Source organism: Mesoplodon mirus, assembly GCF_964341445.2.
Source record: "Mesoplodon mirus genome assembly, chromosome: 7".
Taxonomy (NCBI): Eukaryota; Metazoa; Chordata; class Mammalia; order Artiodactyla; family Ziphiidae; genus Mesoplodon; species Mesoplodon mirus.
This window is the reverse complement of record NC_138983.1, coordinates 88,741,215-88,757,146: the sequence shown is the minus strand read 5'-3', so window position 1 is coordinate 88,757,146 and position 15,932 is coordinate 88,741,215.

Here is a 15,932-nt window from a genome sequence, read left to right as displayed (position 1 = left end):
TCTGAAAGTTTTAAAAACAGAAACACACAAAAAGTTAAAGAGCTTTTTCTTAACTTCTTTGGTCCAGCACTCCTGAATTAACTAAGAAAATAATCACTTGCTTATGTGCCTACTGACTAATGATGTGTTGGACATCAAAAATTAATTTTAATCTGTTTCTCATTTCTTTTCCTGTTTGGTCTGGTGTTTAGCTGGTTAGGCTGTCTGTAATCAGATGTTTGCATTCTTTTTAACTAAGAAACAGTGAATCAAGTTAGAATACAAAAAGGAAACAAATGACACTGGACCATTTAAAATTCCCAATAATACATTGTCAGTGTCCTCTTAAAATTTAATGAGTATGTTTTCCATTATGTCAGCCAGATCATTAATAATCAACTGCCTTTACCTCCAACTAGTATACAAGCTATAGTGACACTTCAGTGCTTGTTCAGAGAATCAAGGTTACCTTAATCCTGCTGTGGACCACAGACATATGGTTCCTTGGCTGGGAGGTGCTCTAAACAGATCATTGTAAAAGGAACAATGGGAACGTAAAGTTATAATATACTTTGTACCTACCTTTCCAAAGCTTACAGTCTTATGGGAAAGCAACATTTAAACAACAATACCAAAAATATGCAATTATAAATATCAACAGTTGTTTGACATAAAAAATGGGCTACTATGAGACACATAAATATAACACTGGTCATGATTCAGATGTGGGGTTAGCAATCTCTTTGAAGGAGGGAGAATTTCACCAGGTCCTACCAACAGGAATTAGGCAGAGGAAGGTACCAGGGGAAAACAGGTAAGCAGGAATGTAGATGACATGGCATGCATCCAAACTTAATCCTCCTTACTTTCTATCTCCTATTTGAGTGGCAAGAAGAGGCAGAAGAAGAAAAAAAAGGACCGTCTAACAGAGTAGGTCATTGGTTTGCTTAATGTTCCAGCCATTTGAGTAAAAGAGAAAGAACTACTATGATAAACTAAAATTTAACACATCCAATTCCAAAAGTAAACAAGACATTCATTCTAACCAATTCCTAAACTATCCTTCTCCCTTCAGGCGTGTTATGTGAGGGATTAGGAAAGGGTCAGAAAGTGGACTTGAATCACTTCTCATGGAAGTAACATACCTGATTTCAAGTGTTTCAGCAAGAAACACTGCCTTTTCAGCCAGGCATAGCTCACCTCCCTGATCCCTCTGTAATGTATCTACAGTCATATCCACTTCTCTTACCTGTCCCACTAAAGGAAGTATTCTTCCTCATGACTGTGACAATCCTTCCATCTGTGCTCTGGATTCCATATGCTTTCATTTCTTCAATCAGCATAATTCATCTGATTTATATATCATTATCTTCTTCCTATCTACTGGTTCTTTCCTCTTCAGAATTTAAGAAAATATTCATTTAAGCCACTCAAATCTTCAAAAGCAACTCTCCATCTATTCTGCATCTCCCTCACCCTGCCAGAAATCTTACTATTCCTTTCATGTCCCTCATACTTTAGTTCTTTTGAAATGTCATCTAAATTCTCTACCTCTACGTTTTTTGTTTTTTGTTTTTAATAAATTTATTTATTTATTTATTTATAGCTGTGTTGGGTCTTCGTTTCTGTGTGAGGGCTTTCTCTAGTTGTGGCAAGCGGGGGCCATTCTTCATTGCGGCGCGTGGGCCTCTCACTATCGCGGCCTCTCTTGTCGCGGAGCACAGGCTCCAGACGCGCAGGCTCAGTAGTTGTGCCTCACGGGCCCAGTTGCTCCGCGGCATGTGGGATCTTCCCAGACCAGGGCTCGAACCTGTGCCCCTGCATTGGCAGGCAGATTCTCAACCACTGCACCACCAGGGAAGCCCCTCTACCTCTACTTTTTAATCCCCATGCACTTCCCAACCCACTGGAATTTAGCTTCTCTAGTCACTCCACTAGAAGGAATTACTAAAATCACCAAAACTTCCAATTTGTCAAAGCCAATTGAAAATTTTTGGAAACCATCTACATTACTTCTGAAACCTACTATACTGATTGCCACCCTCCATTTCTCTGAAATTTCTTCCTCCTTTGATTTCTATGACTCCTCTCCAGATGTCCCTTGCTTATTTTTCCTGCTGCAATGTCTACTTTTGATGTTTTCCAGAGCTTCCTTCTCAAAGCTTTTTAAATGTCAATATAAAAGAAATATTGTTCTGTGAGCATTCCCAATAATTTCCTATAAAAGAGGTTCTGATTCTTCTTTATTAGTGTTTTTGCTGATATCCATTCTCTGAAAGGGTTTGAACATTCACAGCCTAGTTCTTTGAGTTGCATGGGACATAAAATTAGGGGAAGAGGAACAGTTAAACAATTAAAAGAAATATATTATTGCTTAAAGAAAAGATATTTTGTCAGAGTTTTTAAAAAGAACTGTAGAGAGGGTTGGGGTTCTACTGAAGAGTTTGGGATAGCTGAGAAATTTTATGGGTGAAAGGAAGTATAAGAGAAGGAAAATGGCATTTTAATAAGGGTTTCTCTAAACTCCATATATCTTTGCTAATGTTTTATAAACAATTAAATAACTCCAATTATTTTGAAGTTCATTTAGTTTATGGTCTGTTTCTTATACTAAAATGCCACTCTCAGACTAGAATATATGTTTCATGTGTTCAAGTGAGTTATCTTCAGATTAAAATATAGTGATGATATGGGTGTTTTATTTTGTGAAAATTCATTGAGCTATGCACTTATGATTCATAATTTTTCTAACTATACTTCAAAAATTTACCAATTTTTCTCATGCTGACTCTCTTACAAATCTAAATGTAAGCTCCAGACACACATTTTCAACCACTTACCAGATACCTCCATTACAAAGCATGATAGGCAACTTAAGACAAGGTGTTCAACTGAAAAACCTCTTCGTACTTTTTTTTTCCTATTTCTGTAAGCAGAACCACAGTAGAGCCAGTTTTTCAAAACAGATTTTCCTTCTCCATATAATAAAGGTCCTGAGTCAGGGACAATCTACATCCATGCCCTCTTCTCCATAGGCACAGGTACCATCTTAGTTGGTTCATGCAATATTTCTAACCTATATACTGGTCTCAGTGAGGGCAGTTATGCATCCCACTATCCATTCATCTCAGTTATTCTGCAGGGATCCTGTTAAAGAAAATCTAAATATATACCTGTCCCTTCAGTCTCTTTAGCAGAGCATAATAGCAGCCAACATTCATATAGCATTTGTTATATGATAGAGGCTACTGTAAAATCTTTGCAGCTATTAACTGATTTAACCCCTAAATAACTTTATAAGGAAAATATTATTATTATCTCAATTATACAGATATAAATCTGAGGCACAAAAAAGTAACAGTGGGCAGAACTTGGATTTGAACTAAGGCTACACAACTTCTGAAACACATTACCTAACTTTATTGTGGTAACCACTTCACAATATATATGTATGTCAGATAATCACATTGTACACTTTAAATTTACATAATGTTTTTGGTCAATTATACCTCAATAAAAGAAACTCTGCTTTAGCCAGCTCTCAAGATCTGGTACTTTCTGTTCTTTCTGATTTTCCTTTCATTGACTTTCTTTAAATTACCTGAAAATATCATAGGTTTTATGTCTCTGAGATCTTTCACATTCTCTTCCATTCACCTGGGATACTCTCTCCATGGTCATGTCCACACCAACCTTGTGTATCTGATTAATTCCTCTTTCAAGAAGAAAAGTATATTACCTTCTCTAAAACATTCCCCTGACATCCTTATCTTTATCTTATGAGATTGACAAGGATATCTGTACCACTGCATTTGTTACCTGCTATTATAGTTTTTTCTTTGCTTATTTGTTATCCTCATTAAGAAAAAGATTATGAGGCTAATCACTGTTTAACAACAGTAACTTATACATTACACGGTACAAAATGAACACACGAACTATTTATTTACTAAACTGATGAATACAGATCCAGAGAAACTATATTTATGAGAGTGATTGATTGTAAAATGAGAACGCTGCTTTGATGATAATTTTTTTTCTTATGGAGATTATATGAACTAATATATTTAGAACATTTTTAAAGTATCTGGCAGATAGCATGAGCTCAAAAAACTATAGTAAAAATAATAGTAATATAATAATTATAATAACTTTGAAATAGACCTCTAGGATTCCAAAATCTACTTTGCTTTCTGACCCAACCTTTGCAAAACAGATTTATAGAAAGAAAATGAGAAAGAAGAAAATTAGGAGTAGGTAGGGTAGAGGTGGGAAAGAAAAGTCTAGGAAATTTGCAATAGGGATAACTCTAAGTATAAGCAACACAACGAGGATAAAGTTTTGAATAATGAATACAAGATATAAGAAGAAAGCTTAAATATGGAAATTTAATATTCAACCCAGAAGTTGTATCTAAAACCCCTTGCATTTAGTGAGCAAAATATACATTTAACTAACTGAATGGTTGATTGTAATTAAATACTGAACTCTTTAGCAGATAACCTGAATCCTGGTTCTTTCGACAGTGAGGTTTGAGAAAAACAGGGTCTTCTTACAGTCTTCTAAATAAGGCTAAATAAGCAATAACACAAACGCTTCTCTCTCTCCCCCCCACCCTTTGTGTGTGTGTGTGTGTGCGCATGTGCGCGTGCGCGTGCATGTGCGTGTACCCAGAGATTTTTGTCAAAGCCATTTGTTGCTAAGCAAAAGATCAAGAAAGGGATTGTTGAAACTCATCTTTAAATGCTTAATACCTATATTCTCACCCCTGAACGTGCATATTTACCTCTTCTCTTAATAAGCAGGCACTTGAGTGCAGGTCATTTTGCTCTAGATACACTATTCAGCACTGAGGAAGGGGGAAGCTTTCTGTGGAAGACAAGGAAAGATGCTGGTTATTTGGAAACTTTTCTTCTGGCACCTCTTTACCTAGTTGGATATTCCATGATCACTCTGACACAATCTAGCCAACTTTAGACTTCATCATACTCTCTCTTTCCAGCAACCAAAGCATCCACAGCAGGTTCCCAGGTCTGTCCAAGGTGAGGGACATCAGCCACTCTGAAAGGCAGTTCCAGGGACACAAAAAGTATCACAAAAAGAAAAGTTTCTTGATGATAGAGACTACTGAGGTCCAGATTTTTCTTTCTTTCTTTCAATACTTAAAAAATTTTATTGAGGTATAATTGATATAACATTATATTAATTTCAAGTGTATAACATAATGATTTGATATTTGTATATATTGTGAAATGATCATCCCAAAAAGTCTAGTTAACATCCACCACCATACATAGTTACAAAAGTTTTTTTTCTTGTGATGAAGACTTTCAATTGGTAATTTTATTTTAATTGAATTAAAGACTATTTGAACAAGTACAAAGTTTATCCTGTTAAAGATCTCACCTTCAAGAAGAACACAAATGGAGCAGTGAAAAGGAAAAAGAATAGGAAGTTCGGTCAAATAAATCTAAGAAATTAGGGGTAACAGAGGCACGGAGCAGAATTTCCCTCATATTAGATGCTAGGGGCTCAAAAAGGAACAACTCCACCAATGCTGTATCACTTCCAGTTCTTTGTAAAAAATAAGTAAATACATACATACATACAAATACAAACAACAGAATTTATTAGTATTGTGTCATTTATCCTAAAGATATTTAGAAATTCTTTTAGAAAATAAACTATTAATTGTTTAAATTGAAATCTGAGCTTTACCGGAGCCCACACATCTTATTGTTGCCTTGTATCTATGGATTACATACATAGCATGTGTTGTGAGAAATTTCAAATAATTTATTTATAAAGTCATAGTTTTAATCGTTTTTAAAACTCAATTAAATGCCACTAATAAAAATTACCAATTTCAGAAAGGCAATCTGGGAATGTAAGTGCAAAATTCTTGTCATAAGACATTAAAGTAGAAAAGAATATATGATCCCATCTTAAAGAAGTATTCTATCTTATTTGATGAATTTGTTCAAGCACAGATTTAGGTTAAAATAAGAAAAATGACATTAGAATAATATTAGGAAGATCCTAAGAATTTCCTTATTTTCTCTTATTTGTATTTTTCTCTGTATGTGTGTATATACTCAATATATATGTACTCATATGCCCTGTTGTAATTCTCTGTCATATATATATATATATATATAAATATATATATATATATATAAAATTCTCTGTCCTATATATATCCTAGTAGATGGAAAAAACCAAAACAACCAATATGAAACAAGAATTTTTAAAAAGCCATCACAAAATATAACATAAATTTGAAATGAATCATGCCTTATCACAGAAACAAAATGTACAGATCGGAAAACAAGTCTATAAGATTGTGCAAGTATGATATTCAAATTGTCCATTATCTTTTGTATTAAAGAAGAAAATGGATTCTATGCCATCTCATGGCAAATCTAAGGGCTGTTTACCATCAAGTCCAAATCTCATCTGTTTTCAATTTCACAGTTCCAAAAAGCTCTAGAAAAAAATATCTAAATGACTATGAATGCTCATAACACTTCTCAAACCACTTTTCATACTCCTAAATTATCAAATCAATGCAAATCAGTGCTATTAATGCTACCCACTCCTTGGAAATTTTACTTTTTCATAAGTATTTATTTTAACCAAAATAATGTAAATATAATCTGTTAAAGCTCCTAGGAGAAAAAGATTTTATTTTCCCCATAAGTCAGTGAAGCCATTGCAAATAGAAGCAATACTGGGACCTAATATGACCAATGAGCAGAGTATACACAGTGTTGACTAGTCCACAAGTCTCCATTTACTTAGCAGTAAATCAGTGTAATCTACACTGTAATCCATGGTGTTGCTGCAGTCACAGTAAAGACTGAAAGGCCAGCTTTGTTCCCTTTGCTAGATCCCTTAATTAGAAGATGAAATATAGCGCTTTAATGGTCCAGTAAAAGAATTAAGAGATCAAATTTAAATTGCTCCATGATCAATTTTGAATGTTTTTTTTTGCTGTTATTTATTTATTTATTTTTTGGTACGCGGGCCTCTCACTGTTGTGGCCTCTCCGGTTGCAGAGCACAGGCTCCGGACGCGCAGGCTCAGAGGCCATGGCTCATGGGCACAGCCGCTCCGCGGCATGTGGGATCTTCCCGGACCAGGGCTCGAACCTGCATCCCTTGCATTCGCAGGCAGATTCTTAACCACTGCGCCACCAGGGAAGCCCCTTGAATGTTTTATATATAGAATTCTTTAAGGGAATAAAAGCTGCATAGTACTTTGACACAGAACACATTCACTTGGATTCAGCAAAAATTTGAGATCGTATTATATGAAAGGAATTGGGCTAAGTACTGTGGAAGTGAACTAATAAAAAGGTAAGAAATCTTGCCTACAAAGAGCTCATGGAATAGTATATTAGAAAAGTATACATAAAATGACTCTAGAGCAAAGTTTAATGGGATAAGGACTATGGAAGAATTTCAAATTGCTAATATAGGCAGATGACGGAAATGCTTCTTTTGCCTCCTGAGAATGCAAAACGATTCATGAAGGAGAAGGTGGTACTTGAAGGATCCTTCAAAGACTGAAAACTCTTTGACAGAGGTAGAGGAAAGAGCCATGTAAAAAGGTTCATTGTAAAGGTAAAATTACTAAAAGGTACAGGGGTTTTCAGGACATAGTGAGTCATTCTCTATGTCCAGATTATCATGGAGAAAAAATGAAAAACAATGCTTGTAAGGCAGATGGCACATCACCATATTTAGAAAATGATCATTCATTGTTTAGAGGGTAATAAGAAAGCAATATAATTCAAGGAAGAAATGGATGCAGTCAGAATCAACCTCAAGATTATTCTCACGTTAGCACTTATGGAATGATGATATGAAAAGCAGACCCATTCCCCAGCAAAACAATCATAGCTGGTGAAAATGATTTTTTTTAAAACCACTTAAAGCCTCTACTCATAGGGCAGAGGCTTATAACAAAAGAATATACTCTGAAAGTAGCATTACCTTGCTGAAAGAAATTAAACACCTAAAGAAATGGAAAGACGTCTTGGATCAGAAGACTTCATATTGTTGAGGGAGAAATATTCCTCAAATTTATCTACACCTTAAACACAATCCTTATCAAGATTCCAGTTAGCTTTTTTGCACAATTTGACACATTGACCCTAAATTCATATGGACATTTAAGGGACCCAGACTAGCAAAAACAATCTTGAAAAGAATGGAGGACTCACACTTCCATACGTCAAAACTTAAAACAAGGCTACAATCATCGAGAGAGTTTGGTACTGGCATAAGGCTAGACATATAGATCAGTGGAATATAATGGAGAGCCCAGAAATAAATCTTCACATTTACATTTAATTGATTTTCAACAGCACTGCTAAGATAATTCAATGGGGGAAAGAATAGTCTTTACAACAAATGCAGCTGAGATGACTGAATATTCATATTCAAAAGAATGAAGTTGGACCCATCTCTCATATCATATCATAGAAAAAAATTAACTCAAAATGGAAATGTAAGAGCTAAAGCTATTAAACTCTTAGGGGTAAATCTCTGTGACCTTGGATTAGGCAGTAACTTTTTAAATATGATACCAAAATCATAGCACAAGCAACAAAAGAAAAAAAATAGATAAATCAAACTTGATAAAAATTTTTTTAAAAAGACTTTTGTGCTTCAAAGGACACCATCAGGAAAATGAAAAGACAATCCACAGAATGGGAGAAGATATTGGCAAAGCATATATATAATAAAGGGCCTGTAATCTAGAATATATAAAGAACTCTTACAGATCAATAATAGACAAATAATCCAATTATAAATGGGCAAAATATCTGAATAAGCATTTCTCTGAAGAAGATATACAATGGTCTGTAAATTCATGAAAAAATGCTTAATGTCATTAACCATCAGAGAAATGCAAATTGAAACAACAACGAGATACCACTTCACACACCCTGACATGGCTATCATCAAAAAGACATAACAAGTGTTGGTGAGGATGTGAAGAAATTAGAACCTTCATATACTGCTATTGGGAATGTAAAATGGTACAGCTGCTTTGAAATAATCTCACACTTCCTCTAAAAGTTAAACATACAGTTACCACCATATGACCCAGAAATTCCATTCCTGGGTATATACCTAAAAGAACTGAAAATGTATGTCACATAAAAAAAGTATATGCAAATGTTTATAGCAGCCTTATTCACAGTAGAAAAAATAAAATATTGTATATCTATGCAATGGAATACTATTTAGCAATAAAACGAAATGAAGTATTGATATATGCTACAACATGGATGAGCCTTGAAAACATCATGCTAAGTGAAATAAACCAGCCACAAAAGACCACATATTCTATGTAATCATTTATATGAGATGTCCAGAATGGCAAATCTATGGACAAAAAGTAGATTTGTGGTTGCCAAGGGCTGAGGGAGATGGGGGTAAAAGGTAGTGGCTACTAATAGATATAGTGTTTCTTCTGGGGATGATGACAATATTCTAAAATTGACTGTTGTGATAGCTGCACAACTGAGTGAACGTACTAAAAGCCATTGAACTGTTCACTTTAAATGGGTTAATTGTATGGTACGTGAATCATAATCAAAGTAAAGCTGTTATTTAAAAAACAGAAGAGTAATATTCTACCATCAGTGTAGAAAGTGGAGGGTACAAACCTGACGTAAGAGAGAGCATGAGAATGGTATTTTTTTTTGTGGTGAGACACACTGAAAATCTGATCCAGGAAAATGAAGGAAAACTAACATGTATCAGACTTATATTTCTGAAAAGATAAAAGGTGTTTCCTCTTTAAGAAATCAGAAATGAGTCTGTACTTTTTTATTTTTCCCTATATAAAGTACATTATTACAGGAAAGAATCAGTGCCTCTCATGATAGTTCAATGCTGAACTTCATCTTTTAACACTTTAATTTCTAAAATTCACAAAGTTTTGGTCTGTGATTAGTCACATTATGCTTTCAATGTTATAATGGCTGATACTTTTCTCCTATATAGTTAAACTTTACACAACACAGCTTCTTGGTTGTGTTTCCGTTTGCTAGGTCAGAAATGAATCTACAATTTCACAGTCATGTTCTTTTCATGTGATTATTCAAGTAATAAAATATGAAGTTTCTTGATATTTCAGGAAGAACAAACTTTGCATGCTTCCACAGTGAAAATTAAGGGCAAAATTAGATGAAATTGAAGTTCAGAGAAGATGAACATAATGATGCATGCCTGGAATGATTTATAAAGAAATATTAAACAAGGGAGACGAAATTTGGAAAACTTGGAAAAGCAGATGACTAAGTAGAAACATCATTATATACAAATATTTGATCATATCAAAAGGGAGAGAAGTGACATAGAAGCCAAGCATATAGAGAATTAACAATGTCATGTTGATAAAAAAATGGAAAATCAAAATGAAAACTAAAAGAGGAAGCTAGTATAATAATCTGATATTGAAAAGGTTTCCTAGACAACAAGGTGTCAAAAATGTTTTTACTGTGCGTTGGTATAAAAAACCAAAATTATGGTAACAATTACCTTTAAGATACAACATTAACATGCTCCCTAATACTTCAAGAAGCAAAACATGGGGCAATTGAGCAAACAGATGGGATCCTACATCGATAATCACTTTTCAGAAATATGGCTTTGAGAGATGTTAATTAAACAACCTCAGCAGGCTCCTTTTCAATAGCCTTATCTCCTGATATTGACTTCCATGGCCAGAGTAGGATGGATAATTGGAAGACTCTGATTTTCATACAGTAATGTAATCTCTTTCATTTGAGTGAAGTGAGCTCTGAAAGCATTACTTGGAACACATGATGCTGATTCATTACATTTCACTTGATAATTGTAATAATGGGTGTGTGTAATTTTAATTGTACATCTCTCATCATATGGAAAAAGTATATGCCATATCACAAAGTGGGGAGATAGTGAACTTTCAAAGGTATCTGATTGTCAGATGTTTTCCTAACTGGCCATTAACTGTAGGCAATTTGCTAATCATCTTTTCTTCTTTAAATGAAAATGTCACGTTGTCCTTGACCTTAAGTGGAGATGTTCTGCCTGTGATTCATACTGCAGGGAATAATAATAATAATAACAGTTACACACAATGGTCACTAGACTAAACCAAGTTCCCATTGAATCACGGTCACCTAAATTTTTATTCCTTTGCTTCATACTTTAGCTTCTGACACACCAATCTTAGGTCATCCTGGTTGTACTGACACATTTAATTCTATTTCACTGATTTGCAATCTTAACCTGCCCCACTCAAAACTTACTCCAAAAGAATGTACTTCAAGGACGAAGTTTGAACAAAATCTTTGAAATAATTCATATGACAAAATTTATTTCATCTGGCAAAGAATTGGTAGAAATTTTATTATAGGAAAACATAATGTTTGTATCTTTAATTGCAATAGTTTGAGGATACAGCACACTGTGACACAAAATGGGAACTTAAAAAACATGTGTTGAGCAAACAAATGAAGAAAAAATGGATTTTAAGAAAAGATACGAGTTGCAGCCATGGTTGAAGAAGTATATCTAATATGTAATTTGTGTATTGGAGTATTATTGGCTATGGCAAAAGAAGAGCTATGCTGCATCAGACTTGTAAAACACCTAATGTTGTATGCTAAGGAGTTTGGTATTTATTTCATGGATTTTAAAGTAGATAAATTTCATGAGTATTGGGGGAAAAGGAAAATAGAATGGGATGGATGTTAAGCGAGAACTCGGTTTCAATGATGTGAGTGTGAGCTACAATTTCTAAGGATGGAGATCAGTAAGAATGTAATAAGGTACAGATCTTCCTCAACTTATGATTGGGTAATATCCTGAGAAATCCATTGTAACTTGAAAATATCATATATTGAAAATGCATTTCATAGACCTAACCTACCAAACCACATAGTTTGTTAGCCTACCTTAAACAGGCTTGGAACACTTACACTAGCCTACATTTGGGCAAAATAATCTAACAAAAAGCCTATTTTTAATAAAGAGTTAAATATCTCATGTAATTTATTGAATACCGCACTGAAAGTGAAAAACAGAATGGTTAATGGGTACAGAATGGCTTTACGTGTACCAGTTGTTCCCATTCAAGATAGCGTGGCTGACTCGGAGCTGCAGCTCACTCCTGCTGCCCAGCATCACGAAAGAGTATCATACCACATATCGCTAGCCTGGGAAAGGATAAAATTCAAAATCTGAAGTATGGTTTCTACTGAATGTGTATTACTTCCACACCATCACAAAGTCGAACCACGGTAAGTCAGGGACTGATGACATTTGATGATTTGGAAGTCATTGGTGACTTTTGAGAAGGTAGATTGACAAATAGGTGGAGACAAAGCAAGAAAAAGTCAATTACATTTTCTGTTCTGGCCAAAATAGAGTAACAGGGATCAGAGTTACCCTCTGGAACACCTAAAAAAAAAAAGGGTAGGGAAATAAGACAACAGTTTGCAAGACACTGGACATCAAGGAGCAGAGACTCATTCCTGAGAGACAGGAAATAAATGATGTGAGCCTTATGGTTGCTTCATGTTACCTGAGTTTCCAGGCCACAGCTCAGGGAGGGGGATCCCAGGCAGAGACCAGCAGTCTCACTAAATAAAGGAGAAAGGGCTGAGAGACTCTACAGAACACGGTGGGTAGACTTTTCAAGACAGAGTACCAGAGAGGAGAACGATTCACAGAGAGGGAACTCCAGAATCTTGCACCTAACTGTTCAGCTGTTTACTGTTCACTGATTGGCAATCTTAACTGTTCAGCTGATTACTGTTCAGCTAACTGTTCAGCTGATTACTGATCAGCTTATGTGTGTGAGTACATTACTAGAGGGCAGGAAAGGAACCACTTAAATGGACTATAGAAAAGAGTGCCTAGTATTCATATAGGGCCTGAGATACTGACTTTTCCTATCAGCCAGACTGTAAAACCTCAAGATTAACAGGGCAATGGACAATATACATGGAAAGGTCTTGCCTCGGTGGTTGGGAATATTTAACCATGTATTATAAAAGAACAATACAGGAACATTATTTAGCCATATAATATAACAGGAGACTTCTATATTTCTTTCTACCAAATCTTTAAAAGGACCTAAAAGGATCAAACCATTTCCAAGCACCTTAACAGTATCCCAGAAAAAAAGGTAAAAAATATTTGTAAAAATAAAAAGTTATCCAGCACCCAAAAAGGTAAAATTTACAATGGCTGGCATCCAATAATCAATTATCAAGGAAGCAAAGAGGCAGTAATCGCCCTTGTAATGAAGAAATGAAGCAATCAAAGCCAACTCATAATCGACACACATGTTAGAATTAGCAGAAATGACCATAGAACAATTCTTATTACTATACTCAAAAGGTTCAAAAAGTTAAGTTAGAGACATGGAATATATTTTTTAAAGTCCTAAATCAAACTGCTAGAAATGAAAAATGCAAAGTGTAAGATAATAAAAAAAACACACATTGAATGGCATCCATGACATTATTAGACACTGCAGATTAGTGAACTTGAAGACTAAGCAAGAAATATTAACCAAAATAAAACACAAACAAAAAGAAAAGATTTTTCAAAATGAGCAGAGCATCAGTAAACTGTTTGAAGAAAACTTCAAACAATCTAATGTATATATATAAAAAATTGGAGTCTCAAAGGAGAGGAGAGAGAAGGCAAGACAGAAAACATGTTTGACGAAATAACGGCAACTTTTCCCCGATTTTAATGGAAACTATGTCCCCAAATCCAAGAACTTCAACAAACTTCAAGCACAAGAAACATAAAAAAAAAAAAGGACAAGTCATATCGCAAACAAATTGTTCAAAAACCGTGATAAACAGAAAAATTTTAAAGCAGCCAGAGGGAAAAAAGACACATTACATACAAAGAAACAAAAATCAGGATGAAATCAGACCTCTTATCTGAATAATGCAACTGAGAAAAAGTAGACAGCCTCCTTAAAAAAAGAAAAAAAATTGGTAAACTTAGAATTCTATGTACAGTGAAAACATCTCTTTAAACCAAGGCAAAATAGGGATTTTTTTCAGTCATACGAAAGATGAACAAATTCATTACCAGCAGACATAAAGTATCCCCAAAAGAGTTGAATAATTTCATTTAGGCAGAAGGAAAATTATACCAGATGGAAATAAGTATCTAAAGGAATAAAGAGTAGTGAAATTGATAACTACATGGGTAAATAAGATTTCCTATATATTAAAATCATTGGTGATTCAGTATTTAAAGAAAGGTATTTTTTTAGGTAGTATGGAATTTGTAAGATACATAAGAGCAAAATGGATGTCAACAGTAGAACAAAATTGGGAGGAGAACTCAATCAAATAGAAGACAGAAAAAATAGAGATAAATCAATGAAGGTAAAAGCTGATTCTTTAAGAAGACCAATAAAGTATATTAACCTCAAGCCAGTCTAATTAGTAAAAAAAAAAAGACTGCTAAAATCAGCAACGAAAGAGGTGACATCACTCTACAGATTCCACAGCTATCTAAAGGATAACCAGAAGTAACATGTATACTTTGACTATAATTTTGACAAGATAGATGAAATAGATATATTCCTTGAAATACACAAACTAATAAAGTTCATTCAAGAATAAATAGACAATGTGAATATACCTATATCTATTAAAGAAGTTGAATTTTGCTTCAGATTCATCAATATTTTATCAACTATGAGACCAACATTCATATATACTCCTCTCATATTTTTGTAGTGTTATGAACATTACACTGTTGTATCAATTACTGGTGAAAATGAAGCCATAAGTAAAAGCAGAATTACTCTTAAAAAAAATGATGTAGTTGGGCTACCCTGGTGGCACAGTGGTTGAGAGACCGCCTGCCGATGCAGGGGACGCGGGTTCGTGCCACAGTCTGGGAAAATCCCACATGCCGCGGAGCAGCTGGGCCCGTGAGCCATGGCCGCTGAACCTGCGTGTCCGGAGCCTGCGCTCTGCAATGGGAGAGGCCACAACAGTGAGAGGTCCATGTACCGCAAAGAAAAAAAAAAAAAAAAAAAAGATCTTGCTAAGTCACTACAGCATGGGAGGAATCTCAAAATAATAGTGTTGAGTAAAAAGAGAATTGTATAGCTCCACTTATATTAAGATTGTAATGAAATAATTATGACAATTATTTTGTTCACCAAAAATTTAAACCTATGGTCAAAACAATGTTAACTCTCCTTAATAATGAAATTATTAACTCCCCTTTTACAATTCCATCAAGCCCCCAAAACCAGATTGAATACTACTTATTTAAATTGTAGGTAAAACTTGAGTTATGCCATTTTACCTTATCTCCCAACTAAATATAATTTTTAAATTTTACAATATTCATAAAAATTCACCACAAAGGAATATTTCCATATCCTATGTCACAGATACAGAACAGCAGGGTGCTTCAAGTCCCTGGCAAATGTAGTTTGCAAAATAGACATCTGTGATCAAAACTACACAGCAACATCAAATATCCTCAGAAATCTATTCATATGCTTTGCATTTCATGAATAGCAATTTAAAATTCACTCATTAAGAAATCAAGCAACTCCTTTACATTTCCAAAATAACAGCTAAAACTGTCTGGGACAGGAAAATTTGTAGCTAGAAAAATTCATAGTGCAGACCTAAAGTGTACTTCTGTTTCCATTAATGAAGGAATTCATCTATAAATGGAAGTATATGTATATATTTCATCCTTATAGGAGAGGATATCTGTTTATGTACAAATATTCTATTTCAAATGAAGTTTGCCTGTGAGCATCGTGTGCCTGAAGAACCAGGTCCTTTCTATGTAGTTTTGGAAGCCAAAGCCTAGAATTACTCTCTAATCTAAAATTTCTCACCACAACCTTAAGTCCATATCACTGCTGTATCTTATTTATGC